The following is a 25,749-nucleotide window of genomic DNA, read 5'->3' as shown; positions in this document are numbered from 1 at the left end:
GGTGATAATTTCGTTATTACTTGTCGTAGAAGGTTGATCAATGTATCAAATTGTTCAGAATTATATTATCGGTGCATTGATATAAAAAAATTTGGCGATTCTATGTTGGAAGATGCAATTACGCGCGCGTCGTGACCTCCAGGTGACCTTTGATGACATGACTTGTTGACCCTTGACCTGAAGTTGATGTGATGTTAATTTGATTGATTTTTGATAATTGATAATGGAGATATGATCGACAATGTGATTTTACAAAATGGCGCCTGGATGACGTCATCATGACCTGATGACCTTGAAAAAGTTGATTTTACTAGAAATCATAAGGCTTGATGACTGACAGAAATTTGAAGGAAATTGACTTTGTCGATTTCGAGTGAACGTGTGTACAAAAAAGTGTACGGAAGAAATAAAAATAAACTAGATTTTAATTCGTCATGCGGACGAATTAGGTGGTCTGTCATGATTTTTCATTCATTGTCGGCTAATGTTGTATAAAATGAATCCCGGGAATGAATCATTCAGATATGATTGATAATCTTGATCATAGACATCAAAAGAATAAATTTTGACCATTGCTAAATGTGATTATAAATGTAGTGATGACAATCGTGATGATTATAATGATGGTGATAATGCAATATGTTAAATACGAAATAAAGTTAGGAGCATGTAAAATGCCTTAAAAACTCCTCAAAAATCCCAGACGATTTTACCGAAATTGGCTTTCCAAAATTGCGCAATGAAAGGCGCCTTAATTTTCACAGCAGCTAATTTCTAATCGACATTTTGATGTTTTTTTATGCAAAATCTTGTTAAAAATTGTTTGTACTTTGAGCATTTTTTTTAAAGATTTCACCCACTGACATTTCACAATGTCAGTGGGTATTAATTTCACAGAATTCACAGAACAGAATTTCACAGAAGTTTCACAATGCTATAATTTCACAGCATTCACATCAAAATTCATCAGTGATGTATTTGATAAAAGAACCAAGTAGAATTTTTTTTGGTAAATGTTTGCAAAATTTCTGCAAATTTCGAAACATTTCAAATCATATTTTCCGTGAAGAATTTTCAATATCGATTTATTATTTGTGTATGACTTTGACAATTACTTGAAAATTCTTTATTGATGATTTTTACTAAAAAAAGTCACGTAAAAGATTCAAATCCTGGCGATTTTCTCGCAAAATTTCGGAAACATGTGTAATTAACTAAATTGCACAATTTTTTCATTTCACAGAAGGTACCTGAAAATTTGTTATACGTTATATTTAGTAAAAATGAACAAACAGAACAAAAATCCAGGATTTCCGCAAAATGTCCAGAATTAAAATTTTCAACCCAATAGCGTTTAAATATTGCAGCGTTTACTACAAAAATACATAAATGATGTTTTACAATGTTAAAATTGCCCCTTAAAAAGTTCCGACAAAATTACAAAATATGTCCTACAGAAGTAACCGCAAAGCAGGTGGGCTTAAAATTTTCAGCAAGACTGTAAAATTGATTAATAAAGCATTTTCTTCAAAAAATTCTCAAAAATTAAGTCCAGAAAAAAATAGCAAAAACTTAAACAAGTCATAACACACTGATGCTGTGGTCAAAAGTGAAAATTAGTCACATGTTATTTGTAGAGAATTGTCTTAAATACATCATATCAAAATTTGGGAGAAAATCGACCACTAATAACGAAGATACAGCCAAATATAAATAAATACTAAATAAATAAAAAATTGATGAATTGCCGAAAAAATGTTTTTTTACTTCGAATGGGATTTTGATGTCATCACAAAATCTCCAAACGAGATATTGACTATATCCAAGAGTGAGGAAAAATTGGGGGTTCCCGTTCGTTCTGAAGAGCTACAGTGAATTTTTAATAGGCATGTTTTTGCCCATATATGGCCTATAGTAAGAGCTTGCGCGCACACGTGCTGCAAACTTTAACGGGTGTTAATTTCGTTATTAATGGTCGTAGAAGGTTGATCAAGGTATCGAATTGCTCAGAATTATATTATCAATGCAATGATATAAAAAAAACAGCGTTTCTGCGTTGCGTTGGAGGCGTTACGCGCGGAAACGCGCGCGCATACGTGTGCGAGCGCAAATTTTTGAAATGCTTAAAATGACCTGAAACGTTCTTTACTTTGGTCAAAAAGTGATTTTGAGCAATTTAAAATTTTGACGCGCGCGTACGCGCGCGTCGTGACCTCCAGGTGACCTTTGATGACATGACCTGTTGACCCGTGACCTGAAGTTAATGTGATATGAATTTGATTGATTTTTGATAATTGATAATGGAGATATGATTGATAATGTGATTTCACAAAATGGCGCCTGGATGACGTCACGATGACCTGATGACCTTGAAAAAGTTGATTTAACTTGAAATCATAGGGCTTGATGACTGACAGAAATTTGAAGGAAATTGACCATGTCGATTTCGAGTGAACGTGAATACAAAAAAGTGTACGGAAGAAATAAAAATAAATAAAGAATAAATAAATAAATAAATAAAGAAAGAAAATTCTAACGAAATCAATAGGTGATCTGTCGTTGACAGACCACCTAATAAAGAAGAAAGAATTGAGCTAGAATATTTCCCATAGACTTTACACGTAAGGAAAATACGAGAATATCCAATCCAATTTTGCAAGTGAAATACGGGCATGATCCTGGCATCTGATCGAAAAAACAGGCTGACACTTTCGAAAGCTTAGAATCTCAGCTACAACATACTAAAAGCTCAGGAAAAACTGACAAGAAGAAATGGAGATATGGCTCACGAAATAGAGGAATGTCGAATCTAGTTTTGAGAAAAAGTCATGTCCCATAGAGATTACATGCAAAATGAGGAAAAATGACATGTCTTTATTATTTGCAATTTTTGAGGATGATCCGTTTATTAAAATGAAAATTAAAGGCAATAATTCAGAAAGAGTAAGACTTAAGCTACAACATATTGAAAAATGGGCGAAAATTTACCAATATTCACGGAGTTAGAGCCTAATTTGCATAATTGTTATGACGTCATAACAAGGAAAATGGATATTTTAACTTCCGACGCCATTTTGATGATGTCATGATCGAATTGAGGGACAATGGTGACATGAAATCAAATCTACAACTCATACTCTATCGATATATGAAAAAAAATTGGGGGTCAACGGACTATTTAAAGAACTACAGTGAATTTTTAATAGGCATGTTTTTGCCCATATATGGCCTATAGTAAGAGCTCGCGCGCACACGTGCTGCAAACTTTAACGGGTGTTAATTTCGTTATTAATGGTCGTAGAAGGTTGATCAAGGTATCGAATTGCTCAGAATTATATTATCAATGCAATGATATAAAAAAAACGGCGTTTCTGCGTTGCGTTGGAGGCGTTACGCGCGGAAACGCGCGCGCATACGTGTGCGAGCGCAAATTTTTGAAATGCTTAAAATGACCTGAAACGTTCTTTACTTTGGTCAAAAAGTGATTTTGAGCAATTTAAAATTTTGACGCGCGCGTACGCGCGCATCGTGACCTCCAGGTGACCTTTGATGACATGACCTGTTGACCCGTGACCTGAAGTTAATGTGATATGAATTTGATTGATTTTTGATAATGGAGATATGATCGACAATGTGATTTTACAAAATGGCGCCTGGATGACGTCATCATGACCTGATGACCTTGAAAAAGTTGATTTTACTTGAAATCATAGGGCTTGATGACTGACAGAAATTTGAAGGAAATTGACCATGTCGATTTCGAGTGAACGTGTGTACAAAAAAGTGTACAGAAGAAATAAAAATAAATAAAGAAATAAATAAAGAATAAATAAAGAAAGAAAATTCTGGCGAAATCAATAGGTGATCTGTCATAGACAGACCACCTAATAAAGAATAAATAAATAAATAAATAAAGAAAGAAAATTCTAACGAAATCAATAGGTGATCTGTCGTTGACAGACCACCTAATAAAGAATAAAGAATAAAGAAAGAAAATTCTGGCGAAATCAATAGGTGATCTGTCATAGACAGACCACCTAATAATGCTTACAAGGATATGAAGTTTACAAATGAGATGACAAATATGAATAAATCAACAAGTCAGCAGGAATAATAAACTTAATTTAAACATAATTTAAATGTAGGGTTTACATGGTCAAAATCTTGTAACAATAATAACTTCTGAATAGAGATTAAAGTGTAAAGAATCAAGAATCCGGGCATACACTCATTCGGTGGCTAATTGTCAAATTGATCAGTATCTTTGTGCAGTAGCGTTTAAGAGGTGGACCGAGTTTGGGGTGAAAGATTGTCTCGTCCTTGCTCGGGCAGATCTCGGTACGCAAAGGCGAAAACCCGACCTATTTTAGTTATAGTTATAATGGAGTGGATGGGTGGGGTCATTCATGATTCTTTTTTACTTTAGCCACTACTCTTTCCTCATATAGAATGGTCATTGAATCTAAATCATTGCATCCAATTATACGTTGGGCTACTCCCCTCATTCTGTCTAGCTTTTTTTTATATCTGCCTGCGTTGCATTACCAAAATAGCAGATGATGTTGTATGTAGCAACACTTTCAATTAGTGATCTGTAAAAGAGAATTAGTATAGTTTTATCTACATGCATTTTTCTCATCATTCTCAGGAAATACATTCTCTGATTGCACTTTTTCCTAAAAAAAGTGACATTTGGTGACCGGTCGAGAAACTAACATACAGTTGTTCCCAGATATTTATAAGTTTGCACTCTTTCAATTTCTGACCCTTGAATAATAATCTGCTGTCTTGCTTGTGGATTTCTCCGGAAATCTATGACCATTTCCTTTGTATTTGAGACATTCAATTTGAGGTAGTGGCGTTCACACCACTCTACAAACCAATTTACGCAACTGACATACTCATTTTCTTTTCTGATATCTGATATATAGCCCTAAATTACCCTATCATCGGCATACTTTGTGATGTGGCAATTTGGCAATACACTCTTACAATTACTTGTGTAGATAGAAAATAACACTGGGGAAAGAACACAGCCTTGGGGCGCTCCAATACTAATGGATCTGACATGAGAGTTTACGTTTCCCATGTGAACATATTGTTGTCTTTCGTTTAAAAAATCTTGAATCCATAAAATAAGGGTAGGATGTGCTTTCATCTCTACAAGCTTGTTAGCAAATATATGCGGTACAATTGTATTGAAAGCACTTGAAAAATCAACGAATAAGCATCTAACAGAATTACCTGCGTAATCCAAGTGATTATATACATTATGTAGAAATGTCAAAATTGCATTGTCTACTCCTCTACCTTCTCTATAAGCAAATTCAAATATTCAAATATGATTCAGTACAGGCTGGTTTCCTGTAAACACTGATGGATTATAATTGGATCATTGTTTACACAGACCATCGTGTCCCAGAAGTTGAATGACCTCTGAACTTCTTCGTCAAGAGTGAAGTTTTGGTCAATGTTGTTGATATAATCGGTGAATTGTTGATATGGTCACAACGATTACTAATGTGTCGTCCACGTATCTCTACCAAATCTGACGGGGTGTGTTGCTTCCATGAACCTGTTATAGTTTATAGGTATAAAGAAGTGAATGTAGTTGTTTCTTGAAAATTCCCCAAGATTGTCAGAAATTCCCAATCTTCCCACAAATTCCTGTTTATTCCCATGGAAAGTTTCCACCACAAAAATTCACGGGAATTTTGCAACACTTATACAGGCAAGTTGCTGGGTCCTCCTTTTGTTACCTCTCTGCCACATTGTTGATGTTACCACGTTCAACTGCTCGGCCTACCTCTCCCATCTGAGCTTATCCCTCCATGCCCCTGGAACAAGGTTGTAGACTTCATCTTCTGCATACATCTGGCCAAAATCCAAATTGGCATTCCCCATTATCGTAAGGTTGTGAAGGAAATACAAGCAGTGGCTATAGTCCTCATAATCTTTGGAGTTTGAAGTGTTCTTTCACTCAATCATTGACAGTTCTTGTCAACTCATCTCCTTTTGTGAGAGATGGTAATTGAAGATCTGCTGATGTGTGACATTGGCATGCCTGTAAGGTCTTGTCATTGTGGTTCTCATAAGAAAGATGTCATCCTGAAGTATGACAAATGGAAATCATTTAAAAGTGTCCTGCCGTCGTTCAAGATTGGTGATAGATCTGGGAACCCAATGCTATCGTCTTTAATGCTGTCATCCCATTCGCAGTTGTTATAGATCTGCGCATCGGATTGTTGGTCGGAGTGGTCCAATCCTCTGATATCAAACCAAATGAACTTGTACTTACTGTTCATCAGTGCCATGAGGACAATGTTATAGTGAAACCTTTATAATTGTGATAGAGGCTTTCGGAGTGATCTAGTTTCTTGATGGCCATGTGCTTGCCATCTAATGCTCCCAAAGCATGGGGTATATTCCACCTTTGTTTCGAGCCATCCTACTGGGGTTAGGGGGGCAGGGTAGTACTTCTTCCTTGTATTCAGCTGCAGTGGCCCTGCAGACCTCGGGTACGAAAGGGCATATTGATTCAGATGATGTCCAGAAGTCAAATGACAATGAAGTGTAGGTATCAGCAGTTGGCATGTACCTTAACCTCATGGCCAGCTTCAGGCATGCAGTGATAGTTCTTCCGAACTATGTAAACTGCTTCTGCATTCAATGATGTACTCAATGACAGGGTCAGTTGAATATTGCTGGGGTAATTCTCAGGTACCTTTTGAACGACTGTATGTCTTCAGCTTGGAGTTCTTGCATGTGTCCAAACTGAAGCCTCCTTTCTGTTGTCACCATGACCATGGTTTCACAAACCCTGCTGTAACGTCTTCTTTTTTCCTTTTGATAGCCAGGGCTAGTCCTAGTTGAAGTTCAGCAAGATGAACGGGTGTGATTGCCATGACGCAAATAGGTACATGTACACATAACGCTATCTGTGTTTTAATGCCAGCACAGAGCATACTTTTTCACACAACATTTAGCTTTTTTTAAATTGTGCTTTTATTTTCTTTCTCTCTTCATTTAATTCAAATCCAAGTTGAATACTTAATCAAGGGGTTTTCAGCTGTATACAAAGGGGTTAGGGGAATACAAGAACTTTTTAGTCAGGGTTTCATTGATAGCTCTATCTGTTATATGGGCTATTCCACGGTTACTCACGTTACATTTGGAGACACCTTGACTCATACTTGGAGCTGTAACTCCATTATTATTGATAGGAACTAAACATCTCCTTATCACAACAAAGTACACAGTCTGACTATCCTTTGTACAAAAACAAAACTTGGGAAATTTTATTATGCTCCTGGCAAATCTTTGGAATGTGTCGGTTACTCACGTTACATGATTTGGACATGCATAAAATGAAAAGTCGACATAAGTGAAAAGTCTCCTCATACAAGGCTTTTATGAAAGTTGATTATATCCATTTCAAAGAAGTATATTAGGGAGACAAACTTTGTATATAATTAAAAAAATAAAGAACACATGGTTTTTACTTGGGGTGCAGATTATATGGTTACTCACGTTACGGTTACTCACGTTACATTTTGTCCATGTATAGTTAACAACACAAATGTCATTAAAAAATTCAATGTGTGTAAAATTCATTGCTAGGAACATCAAAAAGAGATTTATACAAAAAAATTGGAACAATTGGAGCTTTATTAGGAAGTAAGAGGGAAAAATATGATTTTGCTTACTAATTATGCATAAATTTTCATAATTGCTTAATACCAATTTGCATGAAATAAATTACTGTATAGTATTGTAGATTATGTCCAAGACAACCTGCGTGCAAATTTTTGGCGTGATCGTGCAGCCAATGGCCGAGATCTCAAGGGGGGCCTGGGAGGCCCCACCCACCCCCCCCCCCCCCCGGGCCATATTAACTCCCAAAATACCCCAGCCTAGATAGGGTTACAGGTAAGGACATTCAATGTGTTGTTCGAACACTCTTTAAAGTTTGGTTAATCGAAACCAAGTCTTACTAATAATGCACTCTCGCATTGTGAATACTTCTACTAATATTCAATTTTTTGTGTGATTGTATGACCACTGATATTTTGATGAACAAAAAGTCACATCAAAGAGGTGTACCCTCATTTTGCTTTTAATTAATCAAAAATAACTTCACAACTCACCATGAGACTTAAAACTTGACATCCCACAGAAAATGTTACCTAACTGCATAATTTTTACTGGTTACTCACATTACGTGATGGTTACTCACGTTACAAAGTTACTCACGTTACAGTTCTTCTTCATCATTTTTATAAAAAATTGTACTTTTTAATGATTTTGATAGCCATCACTGTGTCAAAGATTGTTTGATGGAAGAGAATTTAAAATCCCACCAATTAACTGTGAAGAATTTTTCTCTCAGAAAACAAAGTCATTTTTTTCGGTTATTCACGTTACATCACCTGACCAGGTTGCAATATTCATTTTTGAATGAGTACTACAAATTTACTTGAAAAGCTGTTGTGTATTTTAGGTAATTTGACTCTTCTAAACTTCAGAAATATATAAAGTGGTATGATGTTGCAATAACAAAATGGTAATAAGGCATATTTCATTTTCCACTATTTTTCTTGTATTTTGGTGCAGAATGGAAGACACAACTTTTGACAATTTTTTTCCAAAGTATACATATGAAAATAAACTTTTTATTTTTTGTTCCTGAAACTATCATGTATGAAGGACTTAAAGTATTAAAAAATTCAAGAAAATATTGAATTTGAATTTTTAAGCTCATGTCCACCAACCTGTGGAATTGCCCATATTCAATATAAGAAAGTCCAAACAGAATTTATAGATTATAATACTGTTACCTGTATCAAGAAACTTTTCTTTGCACAAGAAGCTCTTCTGTCTGCACAAGAAAGGTATTGTGAAGAGCATAAACAGACTTGAAATCCAAAATTGTGAAATTTTGGATTGGCAGTGCATTTTAAACATCATTTCACAATCACTTTGAGAGGATTTCTTTCATTTTTCAAATTCAATACTGAATAGTAAGAATTAAATTTTGTCTTGAATTAACATTTTCTCTCTGCAGCAGGCACAAACTTCTATCCAAGAGAGCAAAGTCCTGAAATCAAGGGTTTATCTGGAAGTCCTCAGAAGTCACCTAACATGAAGCAAGCAATATGGACAAGGTTAGGAAGAAGTCATTGTCGTGCTGGAGGGATTCCATGACATTTGCTCCAGCAACAATCGCTCTTGTTTTAAATTCTACACACTAAACAAATGACTAACTTCAACCCTGGGTTTAACGCTATACCCTACCCTAAACCTAACATAGGACCCTATTGCAAACCTAACCCTAACCCTACATCTTACATAAAACGAAGTCCGGAGCAACTGTTGCAGGAGCAAATGTCTTGTCACCACTGGAAGATGGACTCGACAAACTCGGTCAAAGGTCAAGAAAATTATCAGAAATATGCTGTGAGATCCAGTGGTAAGTTGTGCAATATTTATTATTTTTATCTCTATAGGGCATTGTAGCAGTGCATTAAAAATACTTATTTTTTATAAATGTTTTTTTGGTGCAATATCAGGGCATATTTAACAATGGCCAAAATCTGATCAATTCCCCATAGAGGCAACCTGCTGTGCAATGTCGGGCCTCAGGTCACTTTGATAAAAGTATTCAATTTGTATCAAACATTGTAGGAAAGCGACGTTTCGTACAACGTTTGATACATCGTGAGACAACTGGTTATTTCTTCTACTCAATCCTTCACCACGATGAACCTCTTCCACATCATCTCTCAGAAGTATTCAATTTCTTTGTGTGAGATGATTTAATATTTTATATCAATAATTATATTCTGTCATGAAAGTTCACCTGAAACTTCTACTGACGATAGTAAAAGAATAGCATGTTTTCAAGTCATGGTCAAATGTTATATTAGGTCAATGAACTTTGGATTTTATTATCAAATAAAATAATTTCATTTTGAAAAATTGTTCATTTTGATTACTTTTCATGAAGCTTCTACATGTATAAAGTGTCTCATTTTCAAACATAATTCTGAACCTAATCTTATCCTCATATTATTATAAACTTACAAGCTTTGCTTTTTGATAAGTCCCTCATTTTCATTTTCACATGCTAACTGTAATCTATAATTTGTCTAATTATCAAAATGTGTTTGGAACAAAAAGAATTATATATACTCTGACTATTTCCTACGAATTTGTTAATTAATTATTGAAGTATTCTTATGACACTTATTCTGTTATGTACATTCATACATATGTATATATGTTTGTTATGTCTATTATAAATCAGAAAATGGAAGTGAAATAAACTAAACTGAAACTCAACTGAAATAAACCAAATCCAGTCACTGCCTTCAATCTTATGTCTTCCATGAAACTTAGATGGGAGTGGTCTGTCACCGTAGTAACTGTTTGGTCAGCCATTGATAGGAGCTATGCATTGTATCGGGTTTCAGTACAGTGAAGTTTGCTTTTGCAATCACCTTTTTTTAAATATAAACTTGATTACTTTTTCATCTTACAAGAAGAGCATGATCGGTTAAGGGTTAGCATTGAGGTGAATTTTTTTTTTATAAATATTTCTATCAAAATTGCTTTTAAGACAATCTTTGATATCTCAGGTTTCAAAGAACTCAGTTTCATGAAGATTGATAAATCCGAAAGTACTGGAATACTATAGTCCATTTTATTTGTGGGGGTGCTATTACCTCTCATCACGGACGGACATTTTTACTCAAATTAAATTCTCTCTAGTTTTATTGTTTTTCAAGTTATTCTAATTTGGTTTGGATGTTCTTGCACTCTGAACATTAATCTATTATCAAACATAAATTAGTAGAAAAAAAATATTGGGAAGTAATTTTTTTGGGTAGGTGTGAACATTTCCATTTTGAAATTTCCGTCCGTGATGAAAAAAAAAAAAAAAAATTTTTTTACTTTTTATCAGAATAGAAATAAAAAATAAAAAGGTGTAGAGGTATCTCACTAAACACTGTACATCATTTTATATGAACATAGCTGAAATCCATACATTTTATTCATATCATAAACTCAATCAAAAATGATCACGGACGGACATTAATTTCATCACGGACGGACAATGTAAATTCACTCAAATTCAATTCACTCTAGTTTTATTGTTTTCAAAGTTACTCCAATTTGGTTTGGATTTTCTTGTACTCTGAACATTAATCTATCATCAAACATAAATTAGTAGAAAAAAATATGGGAAGTAAATTTTTCTGCTAGATGTTAACATTCCATTTTGAAATTTCCGTCCGTGATAATTTTTATTGAGTTTATGATATGGATAATATGTATGGATTCAGCTTTTTATTCTTTATCAGAATAGAAACAAAAATAAAAGTGTGTAGAAGCATCTCACTAGACACTGTACATCATTTCATTTGAATATAGCTAAAATCCATACATTTTATCCATATCATAAATCAATCAAAATAATCGCAGACGGACATTAATTTCATCACGGACAGACAATGAGCAAATACTGAGCAGATTATGAATTTAATTTTAGTTCCAATTTGCAGTGAAAAATGGCACTGAGAATTATTCAGAACTCAAATGGATGGAAACCTACAACTCTTCACAATTTTTTGTGAAATCTTTCTTTGGCTGTTATTGGGGTTTAGTTGTTGTCAGGAATTTTTTTTTAAACATAATTGGAATGCAGATAGAGTTGGAAGCTACATGTATGCCAAAAAGCAGGAAATGAAATAGAGCAAGAATAAGTCAAAAGCTGTATATTTCATCAATTGAAGCTTGCAGAAAGTGATTGAAAAGAAGAAAGGAGAATGCATATTCTGATAAGCAGAAAGAAAAAAAAAATCATCATTTTTTTCCATGTACAACCCTATGGATTCACAATGCTTCTAACAGAACATGACATCACGTCCTTGAGGCTTGTGAAAAGTACAAGAATTCCTTTTTTTTAAAGTCCATTTTGGAGCTAATTTTGAGCAAATTGCTGATCTAGAAATCTGTGAAAATGCATACAATTCATATTAAAGCTTGCACTGCAGTGTTTAGAAGTTTAATTGGTATCTGATTTCAATTTTGGATTCAGTCAGGGCCTAAATACATGAGGGCTGTTGATGTGAAGGGGTGTCTCCACATTCGCAGGTTCCGAAGGTTCGGTTATTCCGAAGGTTCGTATTTCCGAAGGTTCGTAATTCCGAAAGTTCGTTAGTCCGAAATCGAAATGAAGTACGTAATTTCGAAGGTTCGTTAGTCCGAAAACGAAGTGAGGTTCGTAATTCCGAAGGTTCGTTAATCCGAAAAAGAAATGAGGTTCGTAATTCTGAAGGTTCGTTAGTCCGAAAACTAAATGATTAACTAACCTTATTTCGTTTTCGGACTGACGAATCTTCGGAACAACGAACCTTATTTCGTTTTCGGATTAAGGAACCTTTGGAACAACGAACCTTATTTCGTTTTCGGATTAAGGAACCTTCGGAACATCGAACCTTATTTCGTTTTCGGATTATCGAACCTTTGGAATAACTCCACAAATGTTCGGACTAACGAACCCTTTTACGTTTTCGGATTCACGAACATCGAGGTATAGGCAATTTGCGTGTTTCGGAATTACGAACCTTCGGAATTACGAAGTGTAACCCTCCACTTTAATATGGACAAAAGATGAATTTGAAGAGAGCCTAGTCAAGTGTTGTGGTCATACTTGATCCACCAAACAAGCATAATGATAAGCAACCTGTGAATCTTTTGGATTTAGTTAATGGACATCTGTGCTCTTAGAAAATTAATGCCTAAAAATGTATGAACATGTATCATCATGATATATCATGAAAAGTATCAACATGATCATTAATCCACTGGATGTTGATTTGGTACCAACTACAGTATTCTCTAAATTGAAAAGAAGACAATGTGCATTAGGATATTTGATTTTGAAAAGAACTGTGTTTAAAAGCAATCATATGGCTAGATTATTTTGTGTGTCTAGCATAGAAATCATGTTGCTACAACTTAAATCAAGTTATAGCAACTTGATTGAAGTTGTAGCAACTTAATTGTGCAACTAATATTGTTTAATCATATAAAGAATGTACAAATCATCAATACAATAGCATTTGTTCCCCCAAACAAGTAATAAGAACTTCTTACAAGGTACTTCCAATGTATTTTAATTGTGTCCGTCCGTGATGTCCGTCCGAGATGTCCGTCCGTGATGGAAAATATTTGCAATTCTCTCGGAAGTTTGATATTGGTTAAGAATTCAATATGCTAAACATAGAAGCTAACATACCTGAGTGTAAGTTGCATTAACAATTATTGGTCAAAGTTAAGCTATTTAGATAGAAACAATAAAAATGTTCAAAAATTCTGAAAACCACATTTCTATCATGTCCGTCCGTGATATGGCACATTTAGTGGCTACCTATGTTTGTAGGTAACCATGGCAACAAATTTTTTTCATCATTCAACATACTTTGCCCTACCCTTCACTATAAAACACAAAGGAACCATGTTCATCTTATTCCTAATTTGTTACAAGTCTTCAAAGTTTTCAAAATCTATCAAATGTCCGTCCGTGATGAACCGATCACGCTCAGGACTGGAATAATTAAGTTGTTACTTTTCTTTGGTTCACAGCTTTACCTCATAGCTGAGAGGAGGCTTACACAGCTGATAGATGACAGTGCTATGTAAAGTGAGTATAGGGAAATAAAGATAGTTGCAGTTCATTGAAAAAAAATCTTGATTATGGAATGCCAATAATGCAATATTGAGTGATTTCAAGTTTAGTGTTGTTTGCAAGCACGATTGCGATCACCTTCCATAACACCTAATGGGACTTCATAACAAGAATGATCCAAATCACTTTGTTAGCTCAACATAAAGTGAGATTGGTTCTTGAACCAGCTTCACTTAAACATAAATGCCCAGTTCTAGTGACAACATGTAAATGAGTTAAAAAAGAATCCAATAAAATGACCACCCAAGTGTTTGTATGTATTTGACAGTGAACAAATATGTACCAGATGATTCTAGTAGAAAATGTGTAATTGGTGAGAAATGGACAGAATAAACAAGGCATTCCAGGCAGGCATTTGGGTCTTCTTTTTTTTTCCAAGCAATGATGATGCACTGTACCACATGTGCTTATCTGTGTTTATGATCTTGAGTGTAATCATTTTCAGCCAATATTTCATGATTTTACAGATTTAGATTGATGTACCGATAAATGAACCATGACTAGGTAGTGTGATTTCAGTTATGACACAGTGTACTTCTTCATCAAAGAGGCTCTTTTCAGAAGAAAACATTTTGGAGAAATTATTTTTCAATGCTGGAAATATATGTGTGTAAACATCATGCCTTATGCTGCAATATGCACATATGAAAACTATATACAATGTAATCGAGTTAATTAGCAAGATGTTTTTGATGATGTCAATGAATTGATGCAAATCCCCAAATTAAATTTTGTTTCAGTGTAGTCTAGCGGTAGTACATTTGTCCGAAATGCAAAATTGTATTAAATCCTATGTAGATGTGTCACAGTACAATTTTTATACAGGATATATTGTTAGAACTTCGAATAATGTTTTGTTCTTTCTCCTTATACTTGCAGTCATGTCACTCGGTGTACAACATGGATGCACCCCCTATCTGGGAAAGTCTACCAGAGCTAAAGATGTGACACCAATCTTGACATCTTCATCTGCACTGACTGTCTGGTGCGATCGTTTGTTGGTACATACATGGACATGATGTATAATCCACCTGTATAGAAAGACCAAATGTTATATCCTTTGAAACATACAACAAAGGAACCTGTTTTGTAAATACCTCTTTTTCTTATCTCTGAGAGAGACGACTACCAGGGACTGGTACTTTGACACCAGACATTATACATGCTCTGTTTTTGGTGCTCCACTTAATATGTACTTAATATGGAAATTTCCACCATGTAAATCAAATTGAACGAACCAAATGCTGATTTAAAAGACTATCTGCATTCGCTACTTATGAACCAGGATGGGAAATGGTTTTTGTCTCACCTGCATAGCAGAGTGAGACTATAGGCACCCGCCGCTTTTCCGACGGCGGCGGCGTCGGCGTCAACACCAAATCTTAACCTAAGGTTAAGTTTTTGAAATGTCATCATAACTTAGAAAATATATGGACCTAGTTCATGAAACTTGGACATAAGGTTTATCGAGTATTACTGAACATCCTGCTTGAGTTTCATGTCACATGACTAAGGTCAAAGGTCATTTAGGGTCAATGAACTTTGGCCATTTTAGAGGTAATTATTAGATTGCTGTCATAACTTTCAAAGTTTATAGATATAGTGTATAAAGTGTGGATATAGGGGTAATCAAGTTTCACTGACAAGTTTTAGATCACATGATCAAGGTCAAATGTCAATGAACTTAGTATTGTATCATATGAATGGTGTTTTTTGTGAATAATTATTTGATAGTAGTTTTCAAAGTCAGCACTGCTGCTATATTGAATTGCGTGATGCAGGTGAGACCGCCAGAGGCATTCCACTTGTTATTTTTTAGGGGCTATTTTTGTCCACAATGGGGGTGATTGCTGACTTTTTGGGGCTATTTCTTTCATATTAAGAGCTACATTTTTTGCAACAAGCACTTATGCTGCAAAAGCATTTCTCATCATTCTGCTGTATGTAGAAAATTTATTTTTAGACAATATTAGCGCCCCAAAGTGTTCAATTTTGTGAATTTTCCAACACTGTCATGAACCCATTTTTAGGTATTTTATGATGACTTTTGTGTATCTCAAAGAAGCAGGTCCAAGCTATTATCTCTGAACAGTGATTTTCAGTTTAAATTAAAAAAAAAGACCTTTTCTCTTTCTTAAAACCTTTTATTCTGTTTCAAACTTGATCGAGAATGAAATTCTGTTTTTGAGAAAACGTACACATAAAAAGCACGAATTCCATTTTGCAGTGAGTTTTCTCCCTAAAAGTATAGAACCAAAACAGATTTTTCGTTTTGATTTACTGGTAAACAGAAAATCACTGTCCCTAATTATTTGCTGACTTTCCAAATTATCTGAATTATCTGTTGTTTGATTAATGGATGCATAGAATGTAGAACATGATTACTAGGAGAAAATATGTGCACAAGGTTACAAATGATATCCAAGTATCATGAGGTTTATAATAAATATGGTGTGGTAATTAGGGCTTGTAGGTTTTTGTGGAGTTAACTCGGTTTACATGAAGTTAGTAATTGTATTTATTTTGTGTTTACTATTCCGCAAAAGTGGACCCAAAGGTTTTCCAGAGTTTTCCTCGAATGAATTTTATCTCTGGTTTTTTACCCTGGATCTACTTGTCGTAGAATAATTGTTTAAAGGGGAACGTAAAGGCTTGTTTACTTTATGCACACAATAATAATACTGTACTGGATTAATGAAATCAAAAATTGGAAAGCGCGAATTTAACCCATCCCAGGGTCATCATTTATTTGAGTTGCCGAAGTTCTCTTCAATCTTTCGCCCTAGACTCTTAACTTGCTTCTGGATGGCTCTGCGCCAATTATGTGATACCCCTTAACCCTATTAGGACTGGGAGGGGGCCATGATGGCCCCCCTCGACGCTTTGCACAATATTTCCGAAACGCAAAAGGTAGCTCCGCAAAATTTTATGACTTTTTTCTTTCAAGCCTCGCAAAACTTTTGAGACCAAATTTGCGACCTACGGGTATAGCATCGGGACGCTACGTGACTTTTTACGAGACAATGTCATGCCGAAAATGGATCATTTTTATACTTTCTGTACAAAGTCTGTGGGAGATGAAATTCATAAAAGTGATTATTTTTCATTCTAATTGGTCTGCCTAATTAATATAGAGTTTAACTTAGTTGTTAAGTGGTCTGTAATAATTTCCATTGAAAAAAAAAAAGAAAAACAAAAGATGAAAAAACAAAGAAATACATAAATTCTAAAAACAAAGAAATACATGAGGAAAAAATTGGCTTTCGCAATTTTTCTTTGTGGAAACCTTTAAATTAGTTTACAAATATGACATCTGGAAAAAAAAATAAAATTTGAAGTGAAATTTGGTGTTAAATATGCAAATACTGGTTTACACGAATAAATTTGCATATATTATTCATAATGAATAAAAAATTATTTTCAGAATTCTTTTTTTTATACTGGCTTGTAGTTTATGCGGTAAAGAATGCGCAAACGGCGGCCGAGATCAGAAGGGGGGCCATCAAGCCTATCATGCCCCCCCCCCCAGTCCTCATTATGTCTCAAATAGCCCAGTCCTTTTCTCTGATTTTATTTGTAATTGCTTTTTCATGTGACCAGCCACCCACAAAGCAACAATAAGTTGCCAGGGAAGCTTCTCTGTAAATAGCCAAAATAGCAAATTTGATCCTCAAAATGAAAAAAGAAATACGGTATCTTCTTCTTCATACTGTCAGAATTTTAGATTAGAAAAGTTAAATAGAAAAAAAAATAGATACAAGAGTTTCTTTGACATTAGTTTTTTGCAGGCTGCTTGAAAGTTCACTTGCGTCCACCTTGAACACAAAGATCCCCCCCCCCCCCCCATTTGAATTTGTGCGTAATGCAGCACAATAGCTTGATATACACTTATTTTCCATGAATATCATTACTATGTTCTGTCCAGTTTCATAATTTATTATGATACAAAAAGAGTTTATGATAATTTTTTTTATTTCATATTCTAAATAAGAGATTAAGGCTATTTCAGATGCAGGAATAGCAGTTTGTTCTAAGCTAATTCAGTCTATTTTTTTATATTAATTTCACAAAATATTTTTTGTATCATCTGCATAGATAATGAAATGTGATATTTCAAAGGATTCAACTTTGTCATTAAAGGAGAATGAAACCCTTGAAATTAGCTGAATCCATATCAAAGAGAAAAATCAAAGAAACATATTGTTGAAAGTTTGAGGAAGATTGAATGAATAATAAGAAAGTTATGAGCATTTGAATATTGAGATCACTAGTGCCATGTAGATCCTCCCATCGGCAATGCGACCAAGATCTGTGATATCACACACGTACAACTCCCTCATTACTTTAGTACTTATTTCACTTATATTCTCACTTTTATAGAGTCTATCACAAGGTGAGGTGTTCTCTTTATGAGATGACAAGTACAGATGTTTCACAACATTATATCATTGATGAATCGTTTGTCATATGATTAGAATGAGCAAAAAGAGATGTTTTGGGGTATATTTTCAGTGTCCAAATGGGAGAGTTGTACGTGTGTGACATCACAGATCTTGGTCGCATTGCCAATGGGAGGATCTCCATAGCATTAGTGATCTCGACATTCAAATGCTCATAACTCTTTTATTGCTAGTCCTATTTTACTCAAAGTTTTGTTGATCTTATTCTTTGATTTTTCTGCTTTCACAAAAGCTAACTTGCTCCAAGAGTTTCATTCTCCTTTAACACAACAAACACCCAAGTACACTTCATTGCAGGATAACTCATGTTTCGGAGAGAATGTTTTTGGACAAAGTATCAGATCAATAGTTATTGAAAGAAGTTAACTAAATTGGTCCTGAGATGAAAAAGGTCACAAGTCAAAAGTCGCAGAGGTCATTTTGTACCCCCACAATATCCTTTTTTCATGAAAAAATAAATAACTGTGTGAAGATTCAACTTCAAACTTACCTCTTGCGTATGGGTATGACAAAGCTCATGAATCCATCTATTTTATATCAATTTTTGTTTCATTAGTCCCAGTAATATATAGTGCTAGACTGCTAGTGATATGTTTTTCTTTTTGTTTCATAATATCCAGAGTATATAGTCATGGTGTTAGATTTTTGAAAAGTTTTATAAATCTAGCAAAATGATTCTTCGAAATTGTTTCACGAATAGACTGAAAGTCCTGCCTAATTGTTAATGTGCATATGATATTTCATGTGCAGTCTCATTGATTCATACACAGTAGAGTGCATCTACTGAGGGTGATCCAATCAATATGGTGATCTGTTTCTTTCCACATGCAAGTGGAAATTAAGAGCAATTTTTTAGTCACACTCAAATCTTTGTGAAACACTCCTTTGATTTGTCTCTTATGTCACATATAATGCCAGATAGCTTGGACCTGCCCAATAATGTTTGTTTGTCTGTACTATATACTTGTTTTGTATTCATGATTTTATACGTATATGTATATGTAAGACCAGCAGCCTGGAAGATTTATTCAAGTTGCAGGACCATAGCAGTTGACCTCGATTGATGGTGGTAGGCCCTAAACCTTACAAACATGGCTTCCCGTCTGGTTTGAGCTGGGATCTTCCTGCCAGAATCACACAATTAGTGACGTCACTACCGAGAGATCTATTTTTCAGTATGCAGAGAAGGGCACTGGACACTGTTGTGCATGGTATACAACTTACCACAATGTAAGTGCGTTAATAATGATTTCAATGATATTTTGTGTAGCCTAGAGTATGCAAGACAATGCAATCGGTTTTCCAGTAATTATGTACTGAGGGCAATAACTTTTGTGAAAATATTGGGTGGCAATTTTCCCCATATCAGGATTTTCTCTCTCTTTTCTTTTAATGACTGCAATCCCTTCTCTTGACCTTTACTGTTATTTCTTCCCATTTCTGTATCCTATTGTTGGGTATAGTCTTTGTTTCACATTGTTGCAACATGATATTTGCCATGACTGAGTTAATAATTTGATAAAAAGATAAACAATTTTTATAAGAAATTTTATATATGTATTTATATATGCAGACTTTGATCATGTTATTTTTTTTAAAGCAGAGCAATGATAGAGCAATGTAAAATATGTTGCAAAATATTTATTCTCCTTTTCTGTATGTGTTATTTTTGGGGTCAGACTAAATTTGAATTACTATTTTCAAACTTTATCACGGTCATTTCACCATTTACCTTCATGAACCTCATGTTTGTGCTAAAGCCGATGGCAGCACCAGAAACATAAGGGTTGTGCGAGTGCCGAGTGTGTATCCATCATGTAATCACAGAATGAGAAGAGGTAAAGTGGACTGCACGAATGTTAAGATATGTGATGATAAGGTAGATTCTCAATATAGGTTTGTTTGCCCAAATCTTCAACTTCGGATATGAATTTTTCACCCATCTTTATGAGGATAATGCACCTGAATGGTTTTTCCACGGTGTGTGAAAAAAAGATCTCCTTCAATCAAAGCAATATATGTAAGTCTGGAATCTTGTTTTAGAAGTGCAATGTCAAATTTTGATTTCTATAGCCTTGCCAGTATAGTGTTTCAAGTTGACCCATATTGATATTTGAAATATTGATGGGGCGGTTTAGCCAATATGGCTTTGGAGCTCGGTGACATTTGTCAAGATCGATCAAAAACTGGTTTGCACTCCAAATTGACGCAGGTAACCATTTATTCTGCACAAAGAGAAGACAGAGGAACTGGCAACGTATGTTTGAAGAGAGGGATACTGACTTCCGGAAATTTGTTTAAGTTGCATGTGACATCTTTATATTTGGTCTTTGGAATCTGGTAATGTTGCGATAATCTTCAATCACTGTCTAACCACAAGGAATGGTGCTCCTTTCAGCTTTAATATGCAAGATATCCTTGATATGCATGGTATCCTGGCCAATCCTCTTCAAAACCTCATACAAGTCACATACTTCTTGGATTCACAGATGCTGATATGAGTGTGGGCCTCTTTGTGGTTGCATTACAGGTTGCACTGGCCTAATCACAACTGGCAGGCAAAAGATATTCATTCGACCCAACCCATTGCTCAATTGTTAAATTTGATATTGCTGATTGACAAAAATGAATGAATATGACTGACAATCTAACACTGATTCTAGGGAGGGTACCTACTGATCTTACTTTTTCCAATTTGGAAAGATATATCACCACTATGGAACTATATTTTTACTGGCGGAAGAATTAGGGTCATTTTACTCTCTCAAGTGATGAATTTGATCTCGTCAGGTGTAGTCTTAATAAATGCAGATTTATTTTTAAAATGAGCTGGTCAAGGTACCCTATTCTGGTTTGATATGGAATGTCAGACATTTATCCTATCCACTGGTAGTAAACATTCAACCCTCAAATTTCCTCCTTATTTTTTATGAATTCCTTTTAAGTGCCACTTTAAGTGCCACGTGGAAGCGTTGTGGTGTAGCGGTTCTGACTCTCGCCTTGTAATCAGAGGGTCGTGTGTTCGAATCCCGCCATGGCCTAGTGTCCTTTGGCAAGGCGTTAATCCACAATTTGCCACTCTCCACCCAGGTGTTAAATGGGTACCCGGGAGGATGCGAAAGCCTATGTAGTATGCCTAGCAATTGAGTCTTGGAACTCTTGTTGGAATGCTCCCCAGGGAGTGGAGAAGGTGCATACATTGTATGCGGGCATGCAAGGATCCGATGACCGGGGTACCCGGGGGGGCCACTTACATTGACGAGTGGATACCACGCGCGACCAAGAAAACACGTAAAAAGGATGTCTTTTTCATGATAGGGCACGTTACGTACGTAACGTGATAAGGGTGTCAAAAACACAAAAATAATAAAAAAGGGTATCTATTTCGCTAGAAAAGCTACGTGTTTAGGGTCACATTTGCGGGGATGATAAAACAAAATTAAAATGTTGTATAAAGGATGTCCTTTTTGCCCCAACACTACGTGTTTACAGTCCCGATTTGCGCGAGGTGAGGAAGATGGGACCTTACTAACCCAAATGGTGTGTAAATTAGGTAAAACCGACGACCGACGGACCCGTGACACAACAATAAAATACTTGTTTAGGGGTTCATTTCAGGGAATACTTGCCAAGAGTATAGTTTCGTTTCCAATACTTGTTAAGGGTAGGATTTCAGACGCCAATACTTGTTAAGGGGTGCATTTTCAGAACATGGAAAATACGTGTTTAGGGTGCTTTTCGAGACCCCGTGGTCGCGCATGGTATCCACTCGTCAATGGAAGTGGCCCCCCCGGGCCGGGGTAATAATAATTATATCTGTAAAGCGCTTAGAGACGTCGTTTCGATGTGTTAAGTGCTATATAAATGCGGAATATTATTATTATTATTATTTAACACACGAGTCTATGGGAAATGAATTAGGCCTGTGAGCCCTAGAGGAATTCTCAGTGGATCTAGTTCCAGGTGGATTTGTGTCTTTTCTAGCCATTTGTTGATATTTTCCTGTGTTTATGAGATTTTCCCAGATTTATTTGCCTCTGATGAAATGAAAGGCAATGTGAAGTCTTGGTATTATAGAGTCAGAGTCAATAAAGACAATTTTTTGCTCCTCATGCATGTCTATATTGTCACCAAAAGGGAAGCTTCATACATCTGATACATTTTCTGGCTCAGTCTGTAACTTTATTATTAAACCACAATGCACTTGTTTGAATTCTGATAAGGCAGATAAGGCAAACATTCTTTATCTGGAAAGATTTTGAATAGATATCCTGTGTAAAGGAAACTTATTCATGTTCAGGTATTCAGAAATGTAATCCCTTAACCCTAATTCTCCCGGGGGGGGGGGGGGGGCCATAATGCCCCCCCCCCCTCGACAATTTTCGCGATATATCTGCTGCGCAAAATTTTTTGACCTCGCCGCTCACTGACTTTTTACTTTCAAGTCTCGCGCAAATTTTGAGACCAAATTTGTGACGCTCGGGTACGCGGTTACGACATTACGCAACATTATGTAAGTGCATGTCAGACCCAAAATTGCTCATAAACGTGATTTCATGTACAAATCCAATGCAAATTGTGTATTTAGCCAAAATTCATAAATGTATCATTATTTCTACGTTTACTGATTAAACTTAATTAATTTTGCCTTGTTTATGATCAGAATTAAGTCTGGAACGATTTCCATCGAAAAAACAATAAAAAAACGAAAAGTAAAAAAACAAAGAAATACATAAGAAATTAAAAAAACAATAAAATACATAAGAAATCGGTCTTGGTACCAGAATATTTTTCATTCACAATTGTTAGGAATGCTATAAAGAATATTTTCACCAAAAATAGCATTCTAGGAGCTTTATTTAGTGAATCAGAGCAAAAAGTATGATTTCATGAATAAATTAACATAATTAATTCATATAAAATAAAAATATATGAATTTAGTGAAATTTACCAATGCAACTGCGTAGATTACGTCATTCTCTACCATCATGCAAATTTTCGTTGTGATTGCGCAATTCGCGGCTGAGATCTTAAGGGGGGGGGCCATAATGGCCCTCTAACCCCCCCCCCCCTCCCCCCGGGAATGACAAGAATCAAAATACCCAGGGAGATTTAGGGTTAAAGTGAGGGGAAGTTACAGTGTACTGTGTTTAACCCTATATAGCCAGGGCTATTTTGAAATTGCATAGCCAGGGGCTTAAGGCTTTTTAGCCACCCCTCCCCCCCCCCCCCCAGATCTTGGTCGTTGATTAGGGCCGGTATTCAATTTGATACTTAGGCCAGAATTTTAAGTACTAGTATTTAACTCAGTATTTTGCCAAAAAAAAAAAAAAAACATCCATCTTTGGTATTCAATTGTATTTGGCTTAAATATAAGTCAGCCACATTCCAAAGTCTGGCTAGCATATACCGTAGTTTACAAACGTGATATGCGCAGTCATACATTCTGCGCTCAGATGATAACATACATTGTGCGTTATTTGGCTCAAACTTTATCATGATGTCAAAATGGTTGTTACTTGTTAGTATTTTGCTTAAATATGGCTGAATGAAGTAAAATACTTGGATGTGATCTAAATATGAGTTTTTTTTTTAAGCATGTACCTGCTTATCATCATTGCCAGTTATTTTGGGAGAAGGACCTCCACTCAATTATTCTGAATTTCAATATCCTTTGATCTTGTGCCATCTAAAACTCTTTCATGGGAACTTGCGAGTCTTTCATTTTCTTTGCAATGATCATACAATGCATAATTTGCAGACCATCATAGAATTATTTCCTTCTGTCAGAAAAATTTATCAGCCAGGTCCTGAAGCTTGACATGAAGTGATGCTAGGCTGTTCATTCATCCACCTTTCAGTCTGAGGGTAGGGCAGTAATTGGTATATTTTCCAACACTGTCCCTGTGGCTAAAACACATGGTTTCCTATATCCAGCATGGAACAAGTTTGGGAAATTTTGTTGGGTGCTGTCTGTTAGATTTGACATTGCATGTTTTGGAAGACTGTTCCAACTCTCTGTGACCCTTTGGCTAAAGAAGTGGTTTCCTCCATCCAGTCTGGAACAACTTTGGGCAATTTTATTGGGTGCTGTCTGTGAGAGTTGTCATTGGTTCTTGATGACCATTTGGCTGAATATATCCATGGAAAGATTTTTTCAAAATAATTTATTGGACGTCTTCTTTGAAATTTGACATTTTGCTTCACTACTAGGGTTCATGCATTGTATTGTAATGATTGATGGGGGATTATAGACCATTGTGGGATATGAAGTGTACTCCCTCAGGACAAGCCTATGTTGAGGTCCTAACCCATTAGATCTATCTTTCATTGTCGGTGCCTCGCCTGATCTCTCAGAGTTCATGGTTGCACGATGGATACAGTAGGCAAGCAAACATTTGGTTCATGTATGATGGTGAATTAATAAATTAGCTTGACAGGGATTGGTTTCTATTTTGATCAAAATGCAGTTTTCATTGAAATTCATAGAAACGCTATTGCATCATGTACGGAAAAGGGTATATTTAATTTGCAATATATTTTTACTATGTTTCATTTGCTCTTTTGAAAAAAAAAGCCCCCCACCCAGAAAAAAAAAAAAAAAAAAAAGCACACAAAAAATAGCCAATGATTTTTTTTAATGTGATGTATAAATTGACTTGTTTAATAAAAATATGAAAATGATTAGTGATAATACTAAAAAAATATTAAATTGAAAATTAGAACTCTGTAGGGTCAGTCATGGATAGTTAATGTTGAAAGGATGTGAAATGATTGAAAATGGGCAGATACAGGGAGTTAGTGATTATCACTGATTTGCTCTAAGCCAATCAGATGCAAGGATTTGTCGGTGAAAATCACTGACAAAAATCTTCATGAAATGCTTCCCTGGATGGATAGTACAGGGAGGTATACGAATAGAGCACAATCAGTGGATTAAATGCTATTTGTATTGAATGGGGGAGGGGGTGGTGGTTTTGTTCCAGGGCGAATGAAAAGACTACAAAGGAGATTAAAAGACAGAATCTTATGGCAAGGAAGGGGAGTAGTTTGGAAAGATTGAGGGGGGGTTAAAAGAAATTGCTTCTTGAGGCAAATTTCAGATGAATATGAATTAAGTTCCCCCCCCAAAAAAAAAGTAGTAACTGTTGCCCCCAGGAACACAATCACTTGGAAAGTTGATCGATTGTCTTGCATACTATTGGCTACATGAAATATCATTTAAATCATTAACAAAGCCCTTTCATTGTGGCAAGTTGTATACCATGCACAACAGTATCCAGTTGCCCTTCTCTGTGCACTGAAAGATAGGTCTCTCAGTGGTGATGTCACATATTGTGTGATTTTGTCAGGAAGACCCCAGCTCGGACAAGGCTGCTGGTCATTTTGTGAGGGGGTAGGGTTTGCCCCATTGAATTCAGAGGTCCGCTGCTATGGTATCCTGTATACTTGAATGAATCTTCTTGGCTGCTGGTCATTTTTTTTTGTTCACTTTCTTTGTAAAAATGAATTAAAAATCTTATAAATTAAAACTTA

The 25,749-nt window shown here is 35.5% G+C and overlaps 1 long non-coding RNA gene across 1 annotated transcript in view; it reads left to right on the top strand.

Moving 5' to 3' along the window:
* LOC135156891 (uncharacterized) overlaps window positions 1–25,749 on the top strand; it is a 65,239-nt gene extending 39,490 nt beyond the window's left edge. Inside the window, exons 2-4 of the long non-coding RNA XR_010295935.1 lie at window positions 9,065–9,469; window positions 13,651–13,708; window positions 14,633–25,749. This is a non-coding gene — a long non-coding RNA (uncharacterized LOC135156891). The remainder of the gene's footprint in view (window positions 1–9,064; window positions 9,470–13,650; window positions 13,709–14,632) is intronic.

This window comes from Lytechinus pictus, chromosome 15 (genome assembly GCF_037042905.1).
Source record: "Lytechinus pictus isolate F3 Inbred chromosome 15, Lp3.0, whole genome shotgun sequence".
Classification (NCBI taxonomy): domain Eukaryota; kingdom Metazoa; phylum Echinodermata; class Echinoidea; order Temnopleuroida; family Toxopneustidae; genus Lytechinus; species Lytechinus pictus.
This window is presented reverse-complemented; position numbering and strand designations above follow the sequence as displayed.